General features: G+C 39.9%; 1 long non-coding RNA gene across 1 annotated transcript; it reads right to left on the bottom strand.

Annotated features, from left to right (window-relative positions):
- Positions 1 to 14004: 14004 nt before the first annotated feature.
- LOC136723855 (uncharacterized) lies at positions 14005 to 15582 on the bottom strand. Its single transcript, XR_010806814.1, has 3 exons — positions 15339 to 15582; positions 14653 to 14773; positions 14005 to 14442 (listed from the first exon to the last, which is right to left on the bottom strand). It is a non-coding gene; the product is annotated as an uncharacterized LOC136723855 (long non-coding RNA).
- Between the last annotated feature and the right edge of the window lie 6831 nt (positions 15583 to 22413).

The following is a 22413-nucleotide window of genomic DNA, read 5'->3' as shown; positions in this document are numbered from 1 at the left end:
CACCAGTCCCGGTGCTCCTTCGGAGACCAGTCTTTCTCCCAACTTCCTTCCAACATTCTCTTCTCTACATTCTGTTTTTTTATTTCTCAAAAAACCAATAATGCTGGTGTCACTCATTGTGACGATTTATCTGAAATATTACATTATTATATATATTATAATAAAAACAAACACTCCAGTAAGGTACGGACACCCGTACATGACACTGGCTAAGGTAAGGGAACACATAAACAACCATAAGCACCCCCGGACCTAGGACAGCCTGTAACTTGCTAACTTGCTAACTGTTTTGTTTGCTTCTCATTGTTTGCTGCTAGTTGCATGCCAAACGAGTTCGTTCTATCCAAAATATAAGCTTTTTTTCTTCTAATAAACTCAATACAAATACAGTGCACTAGCAACTATTTCCCTTTCAAAAGTTGTAGTCCCGTTTCATTTAAAACAAAATGTGTGCTTCAAAGAAAGAAAATACTATTGCTGCTGACTTGTGTTTCTTTTCCCTCTTTACCTGCTCTTATCACAAAGCTTCTCGACACAATCTCAGGTGCAGGTGCACTCTGCGCTATCCTTTGCCCGAGCTTTGTCCAGGAAAACTCACTGTAGCCATCTTAGTTCAACACGGGCTCTCCTTACCTGCAAGTCACACGGGTCCAGTTCACTTTGCAAGTGAACAGTCTCTTCTCAGAAACAATAAGGAAACTTGGAAAGAAACACAATCCCAGGTCGGTGTTAAAAAAAAGTTCTTTGTTTTCATATTAAAAGAAAACATTTGTATTTTCTCTGCACACTTCACAGCTCCAATTAGCACACTCAACTAATCCCTGCCCCCCTCAGAACCGTCACTAAAGAAAGGTACTCACAGTCATTTTAAATATGACATCCTGTAGTGTTTCTTTTCAAAATATGATCTTATTATCACTATTACTATCAATATTACCCACTAATACCAAATTACAGTTAGGGGGGCCACAGGTGTGATTTAAAAATACGATCTTCCATGTCTTTCTGTTGTGTTTTGACCTGGGGATCTGTAATTGTCCAAGTGGCTACTGCACATGTACTTATTTAATATTAAATGTGTTATTTAATTAGGCTTGGTTCTGATGAGCATGTACAAGACGTCAGCTTTTTAAATAACTGTGTGTATTGGATCATACACATTTTAGAAATACTCTCTCAAACTTCCCGCATTGGTACCTCACCAGGGAGGTAGAAAACAGCAATAGCATTGAAAAAGTGTGATTGTAGTTCTGCTCTTCTGCAATATATTTCTACAAGATCTTTAACATTGTTTTAAAGGCTGGGACCAATATGGTGGAATATCTCCAACACACGGACATTGAGAGACTCGACCCCTTTGTGCTGCTGCTCAGAGACCAACTCTCAGTTGTCTCTGAGTAGGCTATGGATCAACTTCCTTTCCTAATATGAAGGAGACAATGGATACAAAACCTATGAAAAACAGGTGATTATTGTTATTCTTCTCATTATAAACTACTTAATACATCTCTCCCATAAAGTACAACAGGATAGTGGTGACGTCATTCAGGATTGGATTGCCATTGGTCAAAAGCCCTCTGAGAGAAATTGTGTGGCGACACTCCACACTCTTAGAAGAAATTGTTCTGCACAGAACCATAAAGGGTTCCTCGAGTAATCGCTCTGGTGGATCCCTTTATGGTTCTATGTAGAACCCCTTCAAAGGGGTTACATGAAGAACCCCCAAACATAGCGTTCTACACAGAACCATTCGTTTTAAAATGTTATATATAGAACCCATTCAAAAGGGGGACACGTGCTATACCTGAATTTGTTTTCCAAATACAATCTTTAAAAAATGTATGAGTTCATATATACAAACACACATACACAACGTAGAAATCACACTACTAGTGAAGTAACTTCATTTACATTATATGCCACAACTCCTCAATTTGGAACGCAAAAACAAGACATCTGATGTAAAAGTGTAAACTAATTACGAACAGCACTTTTGATTTTTATCTTCAATTCAGGGGCTACTTATTCGCACAGTAAACTGTATTCTCTCTTCAGAGTGACTGGAATGTTTTTGCCTACATTCAACTTAAATATGAAAGTTTCCAAAAACGGCATAGTTTTCTTTAAGGCTATTCAATGCCAAACACAAAATTCTCTCTGCTTTCAGGCTTGTCCTTCAGCACAATTACACAGGTTCATGATGTTCTCATTTCAATACATTGTTTTCTTATTTAAACTATTTGACTTTGAGCTTACATTGAGAATAAAATCACTTTTGCAAGTAAAACCTGGCCAAGAAAGGAAGCAGCACTACAATAAAACAATACACAGAATACAAAGCAGTTCCTTCAAAAGTGAAAGTGATAAAGAGTGATGTCTGTCAGTAAATTACGTTGAGATACATATTGGTTATTTTGAATTAGGAGTCCAACTTCAATATCTTCTATTAACAAGCCAAAATACAGATCAGAATTACGGGTAATTGAAAAGAATATGTAGCGCCTAGGTAAGCTTGGATGTGTTCAGAGAAACACTAAAAACGGATTGGCTTTATTTGTGGAATGCAATCCTGAAGAGTATTTGATATTTTGGGTAATAAGCTGACCGAAAATATTAGGAGAGCCATATGCACAAAATAGTATAGTCTCCTAGTGCACGTCACCGCCCTCTATTGCATAATCTACAACACCTTATACATCAAACCCAATTTACTAATATTATTGTTATGCATTCATTTGTCACATCTGCCTTTGCTGGTAAGGATAACAGTACAGGATCATCAAAATGTACTGTAACGAAACCTGTCCTAGTAAGGTCGTGTCCTAACTGGATTTGACAGAGGAGCGTGTAGCTGCCACCACCTTTGGTTTACCGGACGGTCTGGTCGAATAACCCTGGAAGCTAAAATTAGTGATGTTAAAGGGAGAGTGAAAAGCCAAGAGGAAGTATATAACCAAGTCTTTTTAATAACCAATTTAATACGCTGGGTACACAATGTGCAATTTAGGCAAATAGAATAACAATCACAGTATCACTAAACAATCCATAAAAAGTCAATATCCATTAAACAGTTAAGTTAATTTCTCCCTCAAATACATACGACCAATTAATATAATAAAACCGCAATTGACCTTCATTAAAGAAATACTAAAATAAACCATACAATAAACACCAATGTAAGTGAAAAGAAACCACAATATAAACATCAGATAAACCATACAATAAACACACCAATATAAGTTACCACAATTACAACAGCAATTTCAACTATAAAAGCAAAATACAAACTCTTCAATGTAAAGCCAAAAAAAAACAAAAAACGGGTTAATTGTTGTTTTAGATCAATTGATTGGAATATAGCTAATAGGATCAGCACAATCCAATCAATCAATCACTCACTTGGCCCTGTTACACAGACTGATTAATAGCAGTATGTTTAAGTCTAACCATAAATTCATAAATTAGAGCAAAGAAACTGTTACTATGTTTAAACTTGGTTTTATACAAGTCCTTGCCCAATGAAAACATGTAATCAAATACACATAATCCCACAAACAAACACATATAGATTTAAAATAGAGTCAGAGAGCTCCCGTCAACTGAACAGCTCCCCAGCATTTGGCGCACACTGCACACTGCACACTGCACACTGCACACTGCACACTGCACACTGCACACTGCACACTGCACACTGCACACTGCACACTGCACACTGCACACTGCACATGTAAAAACAAGCAGCCCCCTATTATCTGCACACAAACCAACACAAGCAATGCTAGCCGTAGAAAGAGTCTCTCTTGTGTCTTCTGAGCACTGCTTATATCCCCATCTGCTCCCGGTATGACATCCCGTGATTGGTCGCAATGCTCAGTCCAATTAGGGTTAATAAGAGCCAATTCAATCAGTGACAGAGCCGACTGGCTCATCACAGTACTACTATATTTACAGCATGACATAACAGCGCGGCGCTGGAGCGGGAAAGTGCGCTTCTTTTTGCACATCGTCTACATGCGCGAAAAGCCTGGACACTTGGGCTAAAAAAAAGACAAACATAGAAAGTGTGAAATATGAACGTTAACATTGTAGCGCAAACATTGGGCTTCGAGCCGCGTGTAACAGACAGTGCGATTCAGAACAAAGTCAAAAATAGCTTCTGCACAACAATACAACTCTTAGCTAGTAAATTCATGTGGAAAATGGACGCCCCGTCTACAGGGCTGCGGCAAGTCGTGGCCTATTTGTTGGGGAAGGATGTTGAGCTCGGTTTTCCAAACGAGCCGCTGCATATTGACCTATGTCTATTGTCTAAATGTCTATTTATTTATTGATGTATTCATTTATTTATTTCAACATGTATTGATTCATTGATGATTTTCTCTGTGTATTCATTTTTAATTCTGGCATGGATTATCCTGCATACAAAAGCAAAGGCCCGGGACAGTGCGAGCATGACTTATACAGCGCAGTGCAATCATGGTCGCTGCTTGACATCGTCCTGCAAATAAAAAAACATTGGCTGGATGTCAAGTCACACATTGCCGGGCCAGACCTCGAACCCGGATCCTCCGGATCGTCACCCTGCTGCTCTCCAGCTGAGCTACTCCGGCAACGGAGCATCGGCGCGGAAGGGCGCTATTAAGTGTGCGCTGTTTCTGCCGTCACTCATCTCCTGCAATGCCGTGTTTATGTGAGAGCTGTGACGCGCTGTAGCAGCAACTACATGTTTACTACATCTCATCTCCTCTGGGGTTTCAGTGTTTGTGAGACGGTGACACTAAACGCTGAAGTATAATGTCGGCCAATAAGCGCACTGGACACCGCCCACTGGCTGTGATTGACACAGCGGGCTTGTATGACGTCATTCACTGCTACAATGATCGAGCGCAGAAATACACCGTGGTCGTGCAAAAATGCTTTTTCTACTCTTGCGGTTTTTATTTTACACTACAGGAATAAATAACTAAACCAATATTAAATACATAGATACATGTCCCTGCCGATTCCAATGTTGGCGATTAATTGAACATGTAGCACTATTTGCACATGCATGTATTTATTGTCTCACATTAGAGATGAGATGTAGAAAACATGTAGTTGCTGCTACAGCGCGTCACAGCTCTCACATAAACACGGCATTGCACATGCCTGTAGCCAAAGTCCGTTTTTTTGTCTTCATTAAAATGATCCTTTACAGGAGTATTACATGCGAAGCCAAGGCCGGCCCTATCGGAATAGGCAAATGCTAGGGGCGCCCGAAAGAGTGAACATTTGTACGGAGGTTTGTTGCACTCAGTGCTTGTTATTGTGTGGAACCAAGTCACAGCAATTCCTGGTTATTAGCCAATAGGATGTGAGTGTTAATATGGGATGTCCTGTATAGAGCTGCTGTTAGGGAGTCAGTCAGTGAGTTGACTGCGCGCAGATTCCCTGCTCTCTCTGCACTGGGCAACAGCGGCACTTTGTACTGTCAAAAACAACACAAACACAGCTATTGGGTTTTGCTGATTTCTATACATAAGCAGCTAAAATTGGACATTGTCAACCTCGCCTCTAAAATATAAAAGTGCGCACACGACCGGGGGTCACGGTGCCATAGCTTGTGTTCACCTAGAAACTCGTCCGGCAGCGGCGGACGCAGCGGATTTCAGTGCAGACGCGTTTCAGCAGCGACACGTTTCCATCACACCCACCGGCACCGCGTCCAGTTTGCATATATAATGTTGCTTGATATGGGATTTTCCGCTGCTGATGTGTGGTTGTGAAGCAAAGATATGTTTGAGTCCAAATCTGCCTGATTTCATGGAGATTTTGAGCTGTTTTTTGACTTGTCTCCAGTTGTTAAAATCTTCCCCAGAACCCGCACCCTGAATTACTCAATCGTCTTCGCCCTCATTTTTCAACACTAATTTTGTGCAGTGCACAGTGGGACAAAGGGAAATGCTACAGACTTTAATCTAATAAGACACAAAATGCTTGAAAGTTTCTATTATGTTTATCTATATGACTACAATAATCTTTAACAAATTAAAATGTAAGTGGTCTGAAACCGTTTTAATACAAATATATACATTTATTTAACCAGTTGATTTTTGTACTTTGTGAAATGAATGTACTAAATATAAGCAACGGGGTAAATGACTAATTCACAGATTTAGTCCATGTCTGGACCTTGACTATACCTTGACCAAGAAATGTGGACCCTGACACAACATAATTGACTACCCCTGCTGTAGAACATTGCTACATTATGCATATTGCACTAAGGTGTCTGTAATATCGTTTTTTCGTGCAATACTTTTTTAATACTGTATTTATAATTCATTTTACGTCACTTGTTTCTTTAATACTGTTTTTATACTGTTTGTGTGGGGGTTTTGTTTCTAAAATAAAGAAGATCTCAAAGACATAAAGCTATGCAGTCTGTGAGTGTATGAACACAATGACCCTGCGATGCAGGGGGCACCACTTAAAATCTTGCCTAGGGCACCAAATTGGCCCTGTGCGCAGCAACTGACGTTATGCAAACGACATCCAGCTGGATAGTGAGTATGGGGTGAAAAGAGCAGGAGAGACGGGAGAGAAAGCAGGCAGCAGCGTCATTGTCGCAGAATATTGAACATATGTTCAAAAACACTGCCAAACAGGGTAAGGTTGTTATATTTACTACCTAATCTAACAGTTGAGATAGATAACGCTAACTACGTGTTAGCAAACAGTCATCAACTCCACGCAGAAGGTAGCTAATGTTTTTACTCGTGTGTGTCTGTGTCTGTCAGATTACACAAAAACTACAAGACCGATTTTCACAAAACTCAGTGGAGGGGTGTAGCATGGGTCAAGGAAGAACACAGTAAATTCTGACCATTATCCATCCAGTGGGACTAGCTAGCTACAGTGACCGATTCAGAAGATTTTTACCCTGAATATGTGTGATGTGTCGGCGCTCCATTCACGTGTGTGTGTGTGTGTGTGTGTGTGTGTGTGTGTGTGTGCGTGTGTCTGTGTGTCTGTGTGTCTGCGTGCGTGCATGCGTGTGTTTGGACTGAAAAAGGTGGTACATGATCTTGGTAAGCAATTTGACAACATTGTAGTAAATATTTTCGGTGCATCAAAAAGCGTCCTCGTTAAGATACCAGCAGACAAGCTAATCCAGCACAAATTAGTGCATAAAAAGTAACCAAAATGAAGTATTTAAACCTCATAATTGAATACAAAATGAGGGGAAAAACTGCAAAAAGGTCCACTTTTTGAAAAAAAGAACCCCCCTTCCACTAGGCTGGCTACGGGCCTGTTGCAGGAGATGAGTGACAGCAGAAACAGCGCACAGTTAATAGCGCTCTTCCGGGTCTTTCCGGAGTTGCCCGAGTAGCTCAGTCGGGAGCGCGTCAGACTGAAGGTATGAAGCCCCAGGTCCGATCCCTGGCTCTGGCAATGAGCTACACTGTTTCCACTTCCACACTTTTACTCGGCACAACAATCTGACGCAGAGCAACCATGATTTTACAGCGAAGTGAAATCATGGTCACTCTGCTTCAGATTGTTCTGCAAAGTAAAAGCTTTCATTACATGTCGTGTAAAAAAAGTGCAAAAGTCCAAAAGTGTCTTGACAAGTGTTGAAATTAAAGCTAGACCCACGCTAACGCGATTCTTTAAATCCCAGACGATATTTAAAATGGTGGGCTGCTCACATTTAACGACAGGCAGGATTTCACGGAATTTAGGTCTTTTGCATCATGATGCCCCAAAACAACTATTGTTATTTGAGGTATTTGAATCAATACTTATGAAAATCAAAATCAAAAACTCAAAATAATGTAACTTGTTTTCGTGGATGTGCTCGACTCTCATTGGCTGCTGCCGGTCTCGGACCCGAGTCGCATCTTTAATATGAATCGTGTTGGATCTGCTCGCCTACCTGGCGAGCTGCAGGTTTGAGCAGAGGGCAGCGGCTCATCAGTTAGGCCCCGACCTGCTGCTTTCTGTTCAACCGGACACTCAATGACTCCATTGAATGAACAACCGGCTTAGATTGTACTTTTCAAATTGTGTAAAAAATAGTTGGTTCTTTAATATGTTATTCATACAATTCTATGCTTAACTTAAACCCTCTACAGTTAAAAATATTGAAAATGCTCTGATTAAGGTTCAATTAAGCAATCGAGAGCTCTGTTGGAACAGATACCACAGGCAGTGCCCATCTTGCCCATCTTGCCAAAGACTATCAACATCAATATTATTAGCATTAGTAATGTAACTATTCTCAATTTCCCAGCTGAGCTCACAGACACTTTCACTGACCCCCCCTCCTTCCTGGGGGGTGAATCCCTTCCTAATTGATAGGGTATTTCTGTTAGTGAAAGGACTATTTCCATACAATTTCATGACTTTAGACTTTAAACTATATCTCATTCAATGATTTATTTATTTTACATTAAGTTATACCTTCAGTAACTTCCTTATTTTCCCTCATATTCCATTCAACCACCATCACAACTCTCATGCTGAAAGTGGCAGCACATGTCTTTCACACATATCAAACTCCCTTTTTCCAGCTTCCCAAGCCTTATCAACTCTTAAACCCCTCGTCAACTTCCTCAAACCTTCCTCAACATCACTCAGACCCACTAAATTGCTCTGTATCCTAACAGCTGTTCTTTCTCCTTTTCCTAATTTCTTACAAGAAAATTCAAGTTATATTTATTGACATGTATTATTACTATTTATACACACATTTCACTCCATTATTTTAACTAAAATATTTACTTAACAAAATATCTTTTAGAAAATAAGCCTTTTAATTGATTTCAATAATGATTCCCAGGTACCTCAGGAAAACAAAGTTTCAAAAAATGTGTCCAGTCAATGATTTCCCCAATGAAGAGTTTGCGTGGGCACTAAGACTGTCCACCTGCGCGGCTCATATGTCCTTATTGTGTCAACTTCCTCCTATTGAAGTCCAATCTACACCGGTACATGTTCAGAAGAACTGTTCCCGAAACCAGATTGAACTGATCAATAGTTAATTTCTTACCTACACACTGTATTTAGGGATCTTATATCTGGGAATTTCAAAAACTCTTCATTGTGGAACTCACAGCTACCAAATGACCCTTTAATTTCCTGGAGTATCTGGTTATCTATTGAAGACTCTGTATAGGAAGTTGAAGAAAGTGTTTTGTGATAATTATATAATGTTTTATATTAATACTAGCATTAGAAGTAGTTTGTATACAGACTGAGCAGATTAGATTTAGCAGCACAAGTAAAGGGTCAACAAGGTTGATTTGTTAGAAACTCCTGTCAGTAATGAAAGATCACACAGTGCCGAAATAGCCTACAGCTGTCTGCTGAAAATGTGTTTATGACTTAATCATTTCTCTAGATAGGCAGGAATTGTTTCTGTTAACGAGCGATTGACACTAGGTAAATGACGACCGTGGGATCGCATCTTCCTAGTGCACATCAAAGACGGACATCTGCTTTGGATCCATCACCTCTTCACGGGAGGACAGATCATAAAACGGACCCGGACCTGTATCTTCTGATTGGATGAACGGCCATAAGATGTTACGTCATTTTCCTATAAAGCTGCACTCATGTTGGTAAACATTAATTTCTCACTGAAGGAATTATTCCTGACGTGGGGCTTCCGAGCGGCTTGATTAAAGTTCTATTTGCTTTATCTCCACGATTTCTCCACTTATTTGCGAGACGGTTCTACATCTATGTATTCATATCTTCACCATATTTTACTGTTTCCTCAGATTCCCATTTCAGAAATTAGCTCAAATTCAATTTTCAACATTTTATTTTGTATTTCTGGTTTGTAAAATAGTATTTTATTTTTATTTTCTCCTTTAAATGGTTCAATGTTAATTTAGCTCACTTCTTCAATGCTTGTCATTTTATATTTCTATAGTATCCTTCAAATTCGTACCCTTTGACTACTTCACTCATCTTAAATCCAAGGTCTAATTTTAACATTTATTTCAGGTATTTTATGCTGGCCCCAAACATTTTCTGAAAATAAGACTATAATATATAACTATTCTGTTTACATTCTCCTGCCTGGATTTTACATCAGGCTGTCAGGGCTGCACCAGAGTGCTGCTCCTGTGGATGTCAGCCTTTCATTTCCCTTTAATTTGACTTTATAGAATTTGTCCATAATATGATTTTTAACAAACAAATCCTTGTCCTTCTGGGTCTTAGACGACACCATTACTATTTATTTACTTTATTATTACTTTATTATTATTATGTAGTGTATATTGTGTATTACTTTAACATTATTCTCATAATAGAATATATAATTTATTTATAATTTGTGATGCCTTATGCACTCTATATGCACTCTATATACAGTTAAATGTTTAGATCCAGCCTGGAGCTGAACCTCTGGAGCCACTCCGGAGCCGGAGCCAGCAAACCCGGAGCACTGCCAACCCTAGTGCACAGGGTGTGTTATACGACTCTGAGGATGTTGTTATGACACTGAGAAGTTCCTAAGCTGGCCAGGGATGGGTGTCCACAGGGCTGTATGACCACCCTTGACCTAGTTCTTATGCATTCTTTGGTTTGCTTATTAATCTATGCTTTTCTGTTCTCATTTGTGGTAGGTTATTGTAAGAACAGTTCGACAGATTAAACAGCTGAGGAAAGGACTAAAAGAGACACTGGTCTGGCCTCTCCTGAAGGAAAGAAGTGATATAATTCCACTGGTCTTTCCAAGGGCATCAGACACAGTATGACATGTTGCCTAATTAAGTTTGGAATGGCTGTGGCAGTTACAGTTTCAGTGTTTTGATAATGTGATTTACTTGTTACATGTATTATTCTGAAGTTGATATTTTTGGGTGTAACTGTGAAGCTCATATACTAGCAGTGGTGTCGAAGTGGGGGGAGAAGTGGGACTGACTATGCAGGGCCCTAATGGGGGGAGGGACCTCGAAAAGCTTGGAATGAAAATTTGTTTTTGTTTGCAATTTTGTTTTATTTCTAAGTAATTTGTGTCATAACTAAATATAAATTGGCTTAATAAGTCGGTTGAGTGACTGAACTTCGTATCCCACAACAATAGTGGAGGTTCTCTGAGGCCACTCTCACCCCTTAGAAAAGGCACAAATGGGTTTAGTCGACCCCTGCACTAGGATTCGTCTGTGACTGCTACTGTGATAGTCATGTCTTTCCCCGAGAAAGGGAAATCAGGGTACCAAAAAAGAAAAGAAAGTAAGAGAAAGAAAGCAAACTGAGGGAAATCAACTGCTAATTAATTTCTTTGAAAAGAAAGGTGAGCACAACAGCACAACTGACACAGTTTGAGAATGGTTTAAGCTAATATGTCAGCAGTTGTTTAGCTCGAAGGCAGTCAGACAGGAATCTAGCTTGGTGCATATTTGCATTGAATAACATGAATTAATCGGTATCATAAATTAATCTGCAGCATAGGTACAATGTCATATGCAGGGCTGGAAATGAAGCTCCCCCAACTCCCCTCGCCTAAGGCGAGTAGTTTAAATTTCAGGCGAGTCGAATTTTAGAGCCGCTCGTCCGTCAACTTTTCAGCGCCGATTTAGTTGGTGGAAAAGGCCGGAGCCAGAACTGCTTTCTGTGTGTGTGAACGCAAGAACACCCGGACTGCCGAGAATATGACAGGATTAATGCAAGGTTGATTTATAAAAAAATATCGTAGCCTACGTCTTATTTTATGATAGCTGGGTAGGCACTTAATCCTTTACATATGTGAAGTCAGCTCCAATAATGTTTTGTTCACTGTAGTTATGTGATTCTTTTTTTGTATGCACTATTTAAATAATATTAAAAATACATTTTTGCATTATACATTGCCTATCTACACTTGTTTGGATATTCTTGGGTTACATTCAGTTCAGAAAATATTTTTCTCATTCTAATGGATATACACTCACCTAAAGGATTATTAGGAACACCATACTAATACTGTGTTTGACCCCCTTTCGCCTTCAGAACTGACTTAATTCTATGTGGCATTGATTCAACAAGGTGCTGAAAGCATTCTTTAGAAATGTTGGCCCATATTGATAGGATAGCATCTTGCAGTTGATGGAGATTTGTGGGATGCACATCCAGGGCACGAAGCTCCCGTTCCACCACATCCCAAAGATGCTCTATTGGGTTGAGATCTGGTGACTGTGGGGGCCAGTTTAGTACAGTGAACTCATTGTCATGTTCAAGAAACCAATTTGAAATGATTCGACCTTTGTGACATGGTGCATTATCCTGCTGGAAGTAGCCATCAGAGGATGGGTACATGGTGGTCATAAAGGGATGGACATGGTCAGAAACAATGCTCAGGTAGGCCGTGGCATTTAAACGATGCCCAATTGGCACTAAGGGGCCTAAAGTGTGCCAAGAAAACATCCCCCACACCATTACACCACCACCACCAGCCTGCACAGTGGTAACAAGGCATGATGGATCCATGTTCTCATTCTGTTTACGCCAAATTCTGACTCTACCATCTGAATGTCTCAACAGAAATCGAGACTCATCAGACCAGGCAACATTTTTCCAGTCTTCAACTGTCCAATTTTGGTGAGCTTGTGCAAATTGTAGCCCGTTTTTCCTATTTGTAGTGGAGATGAGACGTACCCGGTGGGGTCTTCTGCTGTTGTAGACCATCCGCCTCAAGGTTGTACGTGTTGTGGCTTCACAAATGCTTTGCTGCATACCTCGGTTGTAACGAGTGGTTATTTCAGTCAAAGTTGCTCTTCTATCAGCTTGAATCAGTCGGCCCATTCTCCTCTGACCTCTAGCATCAACAAGGCATTTTCGCCCACAGGACTGCCGCATACTGGATGTTTTTCCCTTTTCACACCATTCTTTGTAAACCCTAGAAATGGTTGTGCGTGAAAATCCCAGTAACTGAGCAGATTGTGAAATACTCAGACCGGCCCGTCTGGCACCAACAACCATGCCACGCTCAAAATTGCTTAAATCACCTTTCATTCCCATTCAGACATTCAGTTTGGAGTTCAGGAGATTGTCTTGACCAGGACCACACCCCTAAATGCACTGAAGCAACTGCCATGTGATTGGTTGGTTAGATAATTGCATTAATGAGAAATTGAACAGGTGTTCCTAATAATCCTTTAGGTGAGTGTATAATATTTTGCACAGACTAACTTAACATGAATACTGGGAAAATATATATTGAAAACATTTGTTTCTAAACTACTTATGAAATACTTACTACTCATAAATAATTTTCTAATCCCTGTTATTGTCCCCCTTCATCTATTAGTTTTCTTATTTTCTTAAATACACATTAAACACTCTGTAAACACAGTTACAAACAGGGCTGGTAACATTTTAGCCGTGCTAGTGGAAATGTTGGTATACTAGCCCGTCTCGCAAGTGCCAGAACTCCTTAAAATCCACCCCTGGTCATATGACATTTTATATAGGGCCTATCAAAATTACCTAGAAAAGCTTAACATCCTGAAACACATGGCCCTTAGTTTCAGAAACACCCATAAAGAGTGGAGCAGCGGCAGGTCCCTCATCATCTCCTGATGGTGTTACTGAGGACGTGAGACAAGGTGAGCTCAGATAGTGGCAATTCAAAGTTATTCCAAGCAGTAATTTGTAGCAGTTTCAACTGAAAGAAGCTTAGCAATACTAACATCAAGTAGCCTGATACTAATATCAATCTAGGATTGACAATACTTTATGCTTCATGCTTGTACAGGGATCAAATAGTGAGCAACAAGATGTGATAGATAAATACTTAAATAAACACGAAGAAAATAATGTTCTCTTAAGCATGGTACTCCAAGCAAACCTCATTTAAAGTAATTGCTACAGTATGTTAAGAAAGGAGGGTTGAAATGTGAGATTTCAAACTGTGCCGACAAGCACATATCACAGATTATTATTACTTGTTTAAATGTGTTGTGAACAGTTCATTATTGACTACCCGGGGCTGTGACTTTCAGGGGGAGCGGGGGGCCCAAATTGCAATCTCTTCATGGGGCCCAAAATTCTTATGAATTCAAGTTCAATTGTAAACCTTCCACCTATTGTGATTAACAATAAGTGCTTTATTTTACTGTTTGATAATTACATCTTCTTGCATTAAAAGTCAGTTCAATCTAGAATACAGTTCAACAGATAACACAGAAGAAACATCCATCTTGTGTGATACTACTTTGAATTTACCTCCGATTGTGCACACTGCGCCCAGAACTTCTGTTCTCTCCTCTACTGTTTACCATAAAGTGTGCCGCGTCCACATTTTCCCCACCTTTGTCAGATCTCACCCGGGAAGGCAAGCCACACTCATCAACAGCCGTCATGAAATGTTCAAGAACAGCTGAGGCTCGGTTGTTGGTGGCAGTTTTAAGGTATACAATCAGCCTGCTGAAGCCATCAATCCCACCATGAACGACTATGCGCCACCTGTATAATAAAGAGTGGTATTAAACCAGACACTGCACACAATAAATCATTCATAGGTCATTATGACATTATGAATCATGTCTCATTTGAGGGGAATGGTGTGTAATTCATAATTGAAATAAAAAAATATTTGTGATTATGTCAAGGTATGAATAATTGGAATTAAATATAGAGTCTACAAGTGTGACAAATGAACTCGAAATCTAGTACCTTATAAGTTTGTGGTTTCCATCCACAGAGTATTTCCGCCGCCTTATTGTGTTCATTGATAGAGCCCGCATCAGAGTTCCTCCTGGGTCAACTCTTCGTAAGGATTCCTGTACTCGAAATGCTATGGATGAGACAGAGACAGGGTTCACAACTGACATACCACCTTGGGAGAGGCAATACAGCATTTACAGGTTTGGGATTTTAAAATTTAGACAAGCTTTGTAAAGTCAAGTATAGAATAATGTACAGTATATGAGCTGCAGATCCATTATTGTTTCTTATTTTAATCATTTCTACATTATGTGGTGCTTAGTTTTAAAGCTGAAAACTTATACCATGCCTTTCATTGTCTGACGTCTTCTTGTTGTATACGTATTTACTGTTTTTGTTGTTGTTTTGATATTTAATTGAATTGTCCTTGTTCTTTGAGTGTTTTCTTGTGATTCACTTTGTAATGTGTAATTAAAGGTGCTATACAATAAAGATTATTATTGTTGTTGTTGTTACTCTGTGCTGTGTGAATACTGGTGAGGTTCTTCTGGCTTCTCTCGGTTTATGTAATCCTTGAATACATTAGTAATTATATTATCTCCCTGAACAAACAGACAAACAAAAAAGTTATATTCCTTTTTGCATGCCTATACAATCATCCAAACACAATGCTCACTGGTTTACAATGCACTTACTCTGAATCTGAACAGGCCGTGATTTCAGGTGACCCGGCATCATTCTGTAGCCAGAATTGGGATGATTACGATGTAGTTCAGAAACAACTCTGTCCAGCTCGTCGTCATCCATAGTTGAATAGAAGTCCGAAACCCCGAAATAGGACATGTATCTATGTATTTAATATTGGTTTAGTTATTTATTCCTGTAGTGTAAAATAAAAACCGCAAGAGTAGAAAAAGCATTTTTGCACGACCACGGTGTATTTCTGCGCTCGATCATTGTAGCAGTGAATGACGTCATACAAGCCCGCTGTGTCAATCACAGCCAGTGGGCGGTGTCCAGTGCGCTTATTGGCCGACATTATACTTCAGCGTTTAGTGTCACCGTCTCACAAACACTGAAACCCCAGAGGAGATGAGATGTAGTAAACATGTAGTTGCTGCTACAGCGCGTCACAGCTCTCACATAAACACGGCATTGCAGGAGATGAGTGACGGCAGAAACAGCGCACACTTAATAGCGCCCTTCCGCGCCGATGCTCCGTTGCCGGAGTAGCTCAGCTGGAGAGCAGCAGGGTGACGATCCGGAGGATCCGGGTTCGAGGTCTGGCCCGGCAATGTGTGACTTGACATCCAGCCAATGTTTTTTTATTTGCAGGACGATGTCAAGCAGCGACCATGATTGCACTGCGCTGTATAAGTCATGCTCGCACTGTCCCGGGCCTTTGCTTTTGTATGCAGGATAATCCATGCCAGAATTAAAAATGAATACACAGAGAAAATCATCAATGAATCAATACATGTTGAAAGAAATAAATGAATACATCAATAAATAAATAGACATTTAGACAATAGACATAGGTCAATATGCAGCGGCTCGTTTGGAAAACCGAGCTCAACATCCTTCCCCAACAAATAGGCCACGACTTGCCGCAGCCCTGTAGACGGGGCGTCCATTTTCCACATGAATTTACTAGCTAAGAGTTGTATTGTTGTGCAGAAGCTATTTTTGACTTTGTTCTGAATCGCACTGTCTGTTACACGCGGCTCGAAGCCCAATGTTTGCGCTACAATGTTAACGTTCATATTTCACACTTTCTATGTTTGTCTTTTTTTTAGCCCAAGTGTCCAGGCTTTTCGCGCATGTAGACGATGTGCAAAAAGAAGCGCACTTTCCCGCTCCAGCGCCGCGCTGTTATGTCATGCTGTAAATATAGTAGTACTGTGATGAGCCAGTCGGCTCTGTCACTGATTGAATTGGCTCTTATTAACCCTAATTGGACTGAGCATTGCGACCAATCACGGGATGTCATACCGGGAGCAGATGGGGATATAAGCAGTGCTCAGAAGACACAAGAGAGACTCTTTCTACGGCTAGCATTGCTTGTGTTGGTTTGTGTGCAGATAATAGGGGGCTGCTTGTTTTTACATGTGCAGTGTGCAGTGTGCAGTGTGCAGTGTGCAGTGTGCGCCAAATGCTGGGGAGCTGTTCAGTTGACGGGAGCTCTCTGACTCTATTTTAAATCTATATGTGTTTGTTTGTGGGATTATGTGTATTTGATTACATGTTTTCATTGGGCAAGGACTTGTATAAAACCAAGTTTAAACATAGTAACAGTTTCTTTGCTCTAATTTATGAATTTATGGTTAGACTTAAACATACTGCTATTAATCAGTCTGTGTAACAGGGCCAAGTGAGTGATTGATTGATTGGATTGTGCTGATCCTATTAGCTATATTCCAATCAATTGATCTAAAACAACAATTAACCCGTTTTTTGTTTTTTTTTGGCTTTACATTGAAGAGTTTGTATTTTGCTTTTATAGTTGAAATTGCTGTTGTAATTGTGGTAACTTATATTGGTGTGTTTATTGTATGGTTTATCTGATGTTTATATTGTGGTTTCTTTTCACTTACATTGGTGTTTATTGTATGGTTTATTTTAGTATTTCTTTAATGAAGGTCAATTGCGGTTTTATTATATTAATTGGTCGTATGTATTTGAGGGAGAAATTAACTTAACTGTTTAATGGATATTGACTTTTTATGGATTGTTTAGTGATACTGTGATTGTTATTCTATTTGCCTAAATTGCACATTGTGTACCCAGCGTATTAAATTGGTTATTAAAAAGACTTGGTTATATACTTCCTCTTGGCTTTTCGCTCTCCCTTTAACATCACTAATTTTAGCTTCCAGCGTTATTCGACCAGACCGTCCGGTAAACCAAAGGTGGTGGCAGCTACACGCTCCTCTGTCAAATCCAGTTAGGACACGACCTTACTAGGACAGGTTTCGTTACAGTACATTTTGATGATCCTGTACTGTTATCCTTGCCAGCAAAGGCAGATGTGACAAATGAATGCATAACAATAATATTAGTAAATTGGGTTTGATGTATAAGGTGTTGTAGATTATGCAATAGAGGGCGGTGACGTGCACTAGGAGACTATACTATTTTGTGCATATGGCTCTCCTAATATTTTCGGTCAGCTTATTACCCAAAATATCAAATACTCTTCAGGATTGCATTCCACAAATAAAGCCAATCCGTTTTTAGTGTTTCTCTGAACACATCCAAGCTTACCTAGGCGCTACATATTATTTTCAATTACCCGTAATTCTGATCTGTATTTTGGCTTGTTAATAGAAGTTATTGAAGTTGGACTCCTAATTCAAAATAACCAATATGTATCTCAACGTAATTTACTGACAGACATCACTCTTTATCACTTTCACTTTTGAAGGAACTGCTTTGTATTCTGTGTATTGTTTTATTGTAGTGCTGCTTCCTTTCTTGGCCAGGTTTTACTTGCAAAAGTGATTTTATTCTCAATGTAAGCTCAAAGTCAAATAGTTTAAATAAGAAAACAATGTATTGAAATGAGAACATCATGAACCTGTGTAATTGTGCTGAAGGACAAGCACTGAAAGCAGAGAGAATTTTGTGTTTGGCATTGAATAGCCTTAAAGAAAACTATGCCGTTTTTGGAAACTTTCATATTTAAGTTGAATGTAGGCAAAAACATTCCAGTCACTCTGAAGAGAGAATACAGTTTACTGTGCGAATAAGTAGCCCCTGAATTGAAGATAAAAATCAAAAGTGCTGTTCGTAATTAGTTTACACTTTTACATCAGATGTCTTGTTTTTGCGTTCCAAATTGAGGAGTTGTGGCATATAATGTAAATGAAGTTACTTCACTAGTAGTGCGATTTCTACGTTGTGTATGTGTGTTTGTATATATGAACTCATACATTTTTTAAAGATTGTATTTGGAAAACAAATTCAGGTATAGCACGTGTCCCCCTTTTGAATGGGTTCTATATATAACATTTTAAAACGAATGGTTCTGTGTAGAACGCTATGTTTGGGGGTTCTTCATGTAACCCCTTTGAAGGGGTTCTACATAGAACCATAAAGGGATCCACCAGAGCGATTACTCGAGGAACCCTTTATGGTTCTGTGCAGAACCATTTCTTCTAAGAGTGTGGAGTGTCGCCACACAATTTCTCTCAGAGGGCTTTTGACCAATGGCAATCCAATCCTGAATGACGTCACCACTATCCTGTTGTACTTTATGGGAGAGATGTATTAAGTAGTTTATAATGAGAAGAATAACAATAATCACCTGTTTTTCATAGGTTTTGTATCCATTGTCTCCTTCATATTAGGAAAGGAAGTTGATCCATAGCCTACTCAGAGACAACTGAGAGTTGGTCTCTGAGCAGCAGCACAAAGGGGTCGAGTCTCTCAATGTCCGTGTGTTGGAGATATTCCACCATATTGGTCCCAGCCTTTAAAACAATGTTAAAGATCTTGTAGAAATATATTGCAGAAGAGCAGAACTACAATCACACTTTTTCAATGCTATTGCTGTTTTCTACCTCCCTGGTGAGGTACCAATGCGGGAAGTTTGAGAGAGTATTTCTAAAATGTGTATGATCCAATACACACAGTTATTTAAAAAGCTGACGTCTTGTACATGCTCATCAGAACCAAGCCTAATTAAATAACACATTTAATATTAAATAAGTACATGTGCAGTAGCCACTTGGACAATTACAGATCCCCAGGTCAAAACACAACAGAAAGACATGGAAGATCGTATTTTTAAATCACACCTGTGGCCCCCCTAACTGTAATTTGGTATTAGTGGGTAATATTGATAGTAATAGTGATAATAAGATCATATTTTGAAAAGAAACACTACAGGATGTCATATTTAAAATGACTGTGAGTACCTTTCTTTAGTGACGGTTCTGAGGGGGGCAGGGATTAGTTGAGTGTGCTAATTGGAGCTGTGAAGTGTGCAGAGAAAATACAAATGTTTTCTTTTAATATGAAAACAAAGAACTTTTTTTTAACACCGACCTGGGATTGTGTTTCTTTCCAAGTTTCCTTATTGTTTCTGAGAAGAGACTGTTCACTTGCAAAGTGAACTGGACCCGTGTGACTCGCAGGTAAGGAGAGCCCGTGTTGAACTAAGATGGCTACAGTGAGTTTTCCTGGACAAAGCTCGGGCAAAGGATAGCGCAGAGTGCACCTGCACCTGAGATTGTGTTGAGAAGCTTTGTGATAAGAGCAGGTAAAGAGGGAAAAGAAACACAAGTATTTTCTTTGTTTGAAGATCACATTTTGTTTTAACTGAAACGGGACTACAACTTTTGAAAGGGAAATAGTTGCTAGTGCACTGTATTTGTATTGAGTTTATTAGAAGAAAAAAAGCTTATATTTTGGACAGAACGAACTCGTTTGGCATGCAACTAGCAGCAAACGATGAGAAGCAAACAAAACAGCAAGTTAGCAAGTTACAGTCTGTCCTAGGTCCGGGGGTGCTTATGGTTGTTTATGGGTTCCCTTACCTTAGCCAGTGTCATGTACGGGTGTCCGTACCTTACTGGAGTGTTTGTTTTTATTATAATATATATAATAATGTAATATTTCAGATAAATCGTCACAATGAGTGACACCAGCATTATTGGTTTTTTGAGAAATAAAAAAACAGAATGTAGAGAAGAGAATGTTGGAAGGAAGTTGGGAGAAAGACTGGTCTCCGAAGGAGCACCGGGACTGGTGGAAGCAACAACAACCAGATAAGACAGAGAAAGGAATTGTGATATTGTGTCAGGTTGGTGAGAATCAAGAAAAGAAAATAACAGAAATGGAAGATCATCATAAACAGTATTGTGAATTGAGAGCAGAAGTTGTGAAAAATACGATAGAATTAATAGAACTACAAGGCAAATTAGAAGGGCAAGAAAAGTGGTCAGAAAAGGTGAAGGTGTAGGTGCGCGATGTGCTGCCGTGTTAGGAGCGCGTCGCGACACAGATCACTCCGAGGACGACAGGCCCGATTGGGATGATTTAGATCGCAAAGCATGGGAATATGAAAAAGGAGGTTTTGCTAGCGCTCCTCCCCCATATAATCCGAAATATAAATCAATCACTGATTTTGGTTATAATAATACAATACAATACAATACAATACAATACAATAAAAGTGATGTAGGAAAAGGGTAAGATACCGCAGAAGTATAAGATTACAACTATAGAATAAGTAAGCTCAAGTAATATAAAATGCTTTACAGGAGAAAAGTAAGAATGGAAAGGAAGAGTAAAATAGAAGGTGTCCTAGGATTATGGGAATCATTATTGAGATCAATGGCCTATTGGCTAATATTTTGTTAGGTACATATATGACTTCAATAAACGAATAATGGAGTGACATCTGTATAAATATAAATAAAACATATTGATAAAAAAACCTGAATACATTTCTTGTAAGATATTAAGAATAGGAGAAAGAATAGCTGTTAGAATGCAGAGCAATGTTGACCAAAGTTGAAGAGGGTTTGAGTAAGTTGACGAGGGTCTGAGTAAGTTGATAAGGCTTGGGAAGCAGGAAAAGGCGAGTTTGATGTGTGTGAGACAAATGTGCTGCCACTTTTAGCACAGAGAGCTTCTGATGGTGATTGAATGAAACGTGGGAAAATACGGATGTTACTGAAGATATAACTTGATGTAGAATAAATGAATAAATAATTGAATGAGATATGAGTTAGTTTAAAGTCTAATGTCATGAAACTTTGACTGTATGGAAATAGTCCTTTCACAAACAGTAATACCCTATCAATTAGGAAGGAAGTCCATAAATAAACCAGTGTAAGGGATTGAGATTAGGGAACTGCCTTATGAGTAAATGCAAGTGTTCTACTACAAACGGTGCAACAGTGTCTATAAACTAATGTCCTGGGATATAAGGAATGGTTACATTACTAGACGCAACACCACTTTTGCAACAGGGCCTAACCATCCTCACTGCTCCCTGGACAAGTCGGTGGCTCCCCCTGTCCAGTCCACGGGCCCTGTCACCCCCTGTGTCTGGACCGGACGGACCCCCACTTCTACCATGTCTGGATATCGGAACTGGAATGTCGCCTCGTTCTCAGTGATAATGTCCTGCTGGTCTATACGGGAGAGTCTAGCCAGTGGGCAGCGCTGGGGCACATCTACAGGGTAGGGGAAAAGATTTAACACTGGCAACGGGACCCTACCCTGGCATACCCACGTGATGGTCCGAGCCACCTGCCGCTCTCACTCCTCATCCCAAGCCTCGATCAGGACACAGTATTCCGCTATGTGGGGGAACTCTGGCACCTGTGCCCACAGCACCATCTCACTGCAGGGCGGAATCTGGACAGTGGACTGCCGGGTCAGCCTCGTTAACGTTAATGTTAACCCTCTTCTCGCTTTCTCTGTTTGCCGGTTTCCAGCTGCCCTGCCCACTGCATGGAGGAATACCCAAGCAACACAGTGCCCAGGTTAGTAGGTCCAGTATGTAAACAGACACTGTAATGTTCAATGTCTTTCCTCGATCGCTTATAATCCAAGGAGGGGAGAGGGGTGGGCACAGCAGGAAATCACTCGCAGCTTGGCGTCTTAAACTTCTCTACGTTTCCACACTCCATGGAAATCAGCGAAACCAAAGGTGCACTCACTGTAGCCTCCAGAGGAATCCATCTCTCTCTGCTTCTGTCCTAGTGATGGGAATTCCGGCTGGTTTCAGTGAGCCAAACCATTTGGCTCAGCTCA

The sequence above is a fragment of the Amia ocellicauda genome, unplaced genomic scaffold, assembly GCF_036373705.1.
Source record: "Amia ocellicauda isolate fAmiCal2 unplaced genomic scaffold, fAmiCal2.hap1 HAP1_SCAFFOLD_169, whole genome shotgun sequence".
Classification (NCBI taxonomy): domain Eukaryota; kingdom Metazoa; phylum Chordata; class Actinopteri; order Amiiformes; family Amiidae; genus Amia; species Amia ocellicauda.
This window is presented reverse-complemented; position numbering and strand designations above follow the sequence as displayed.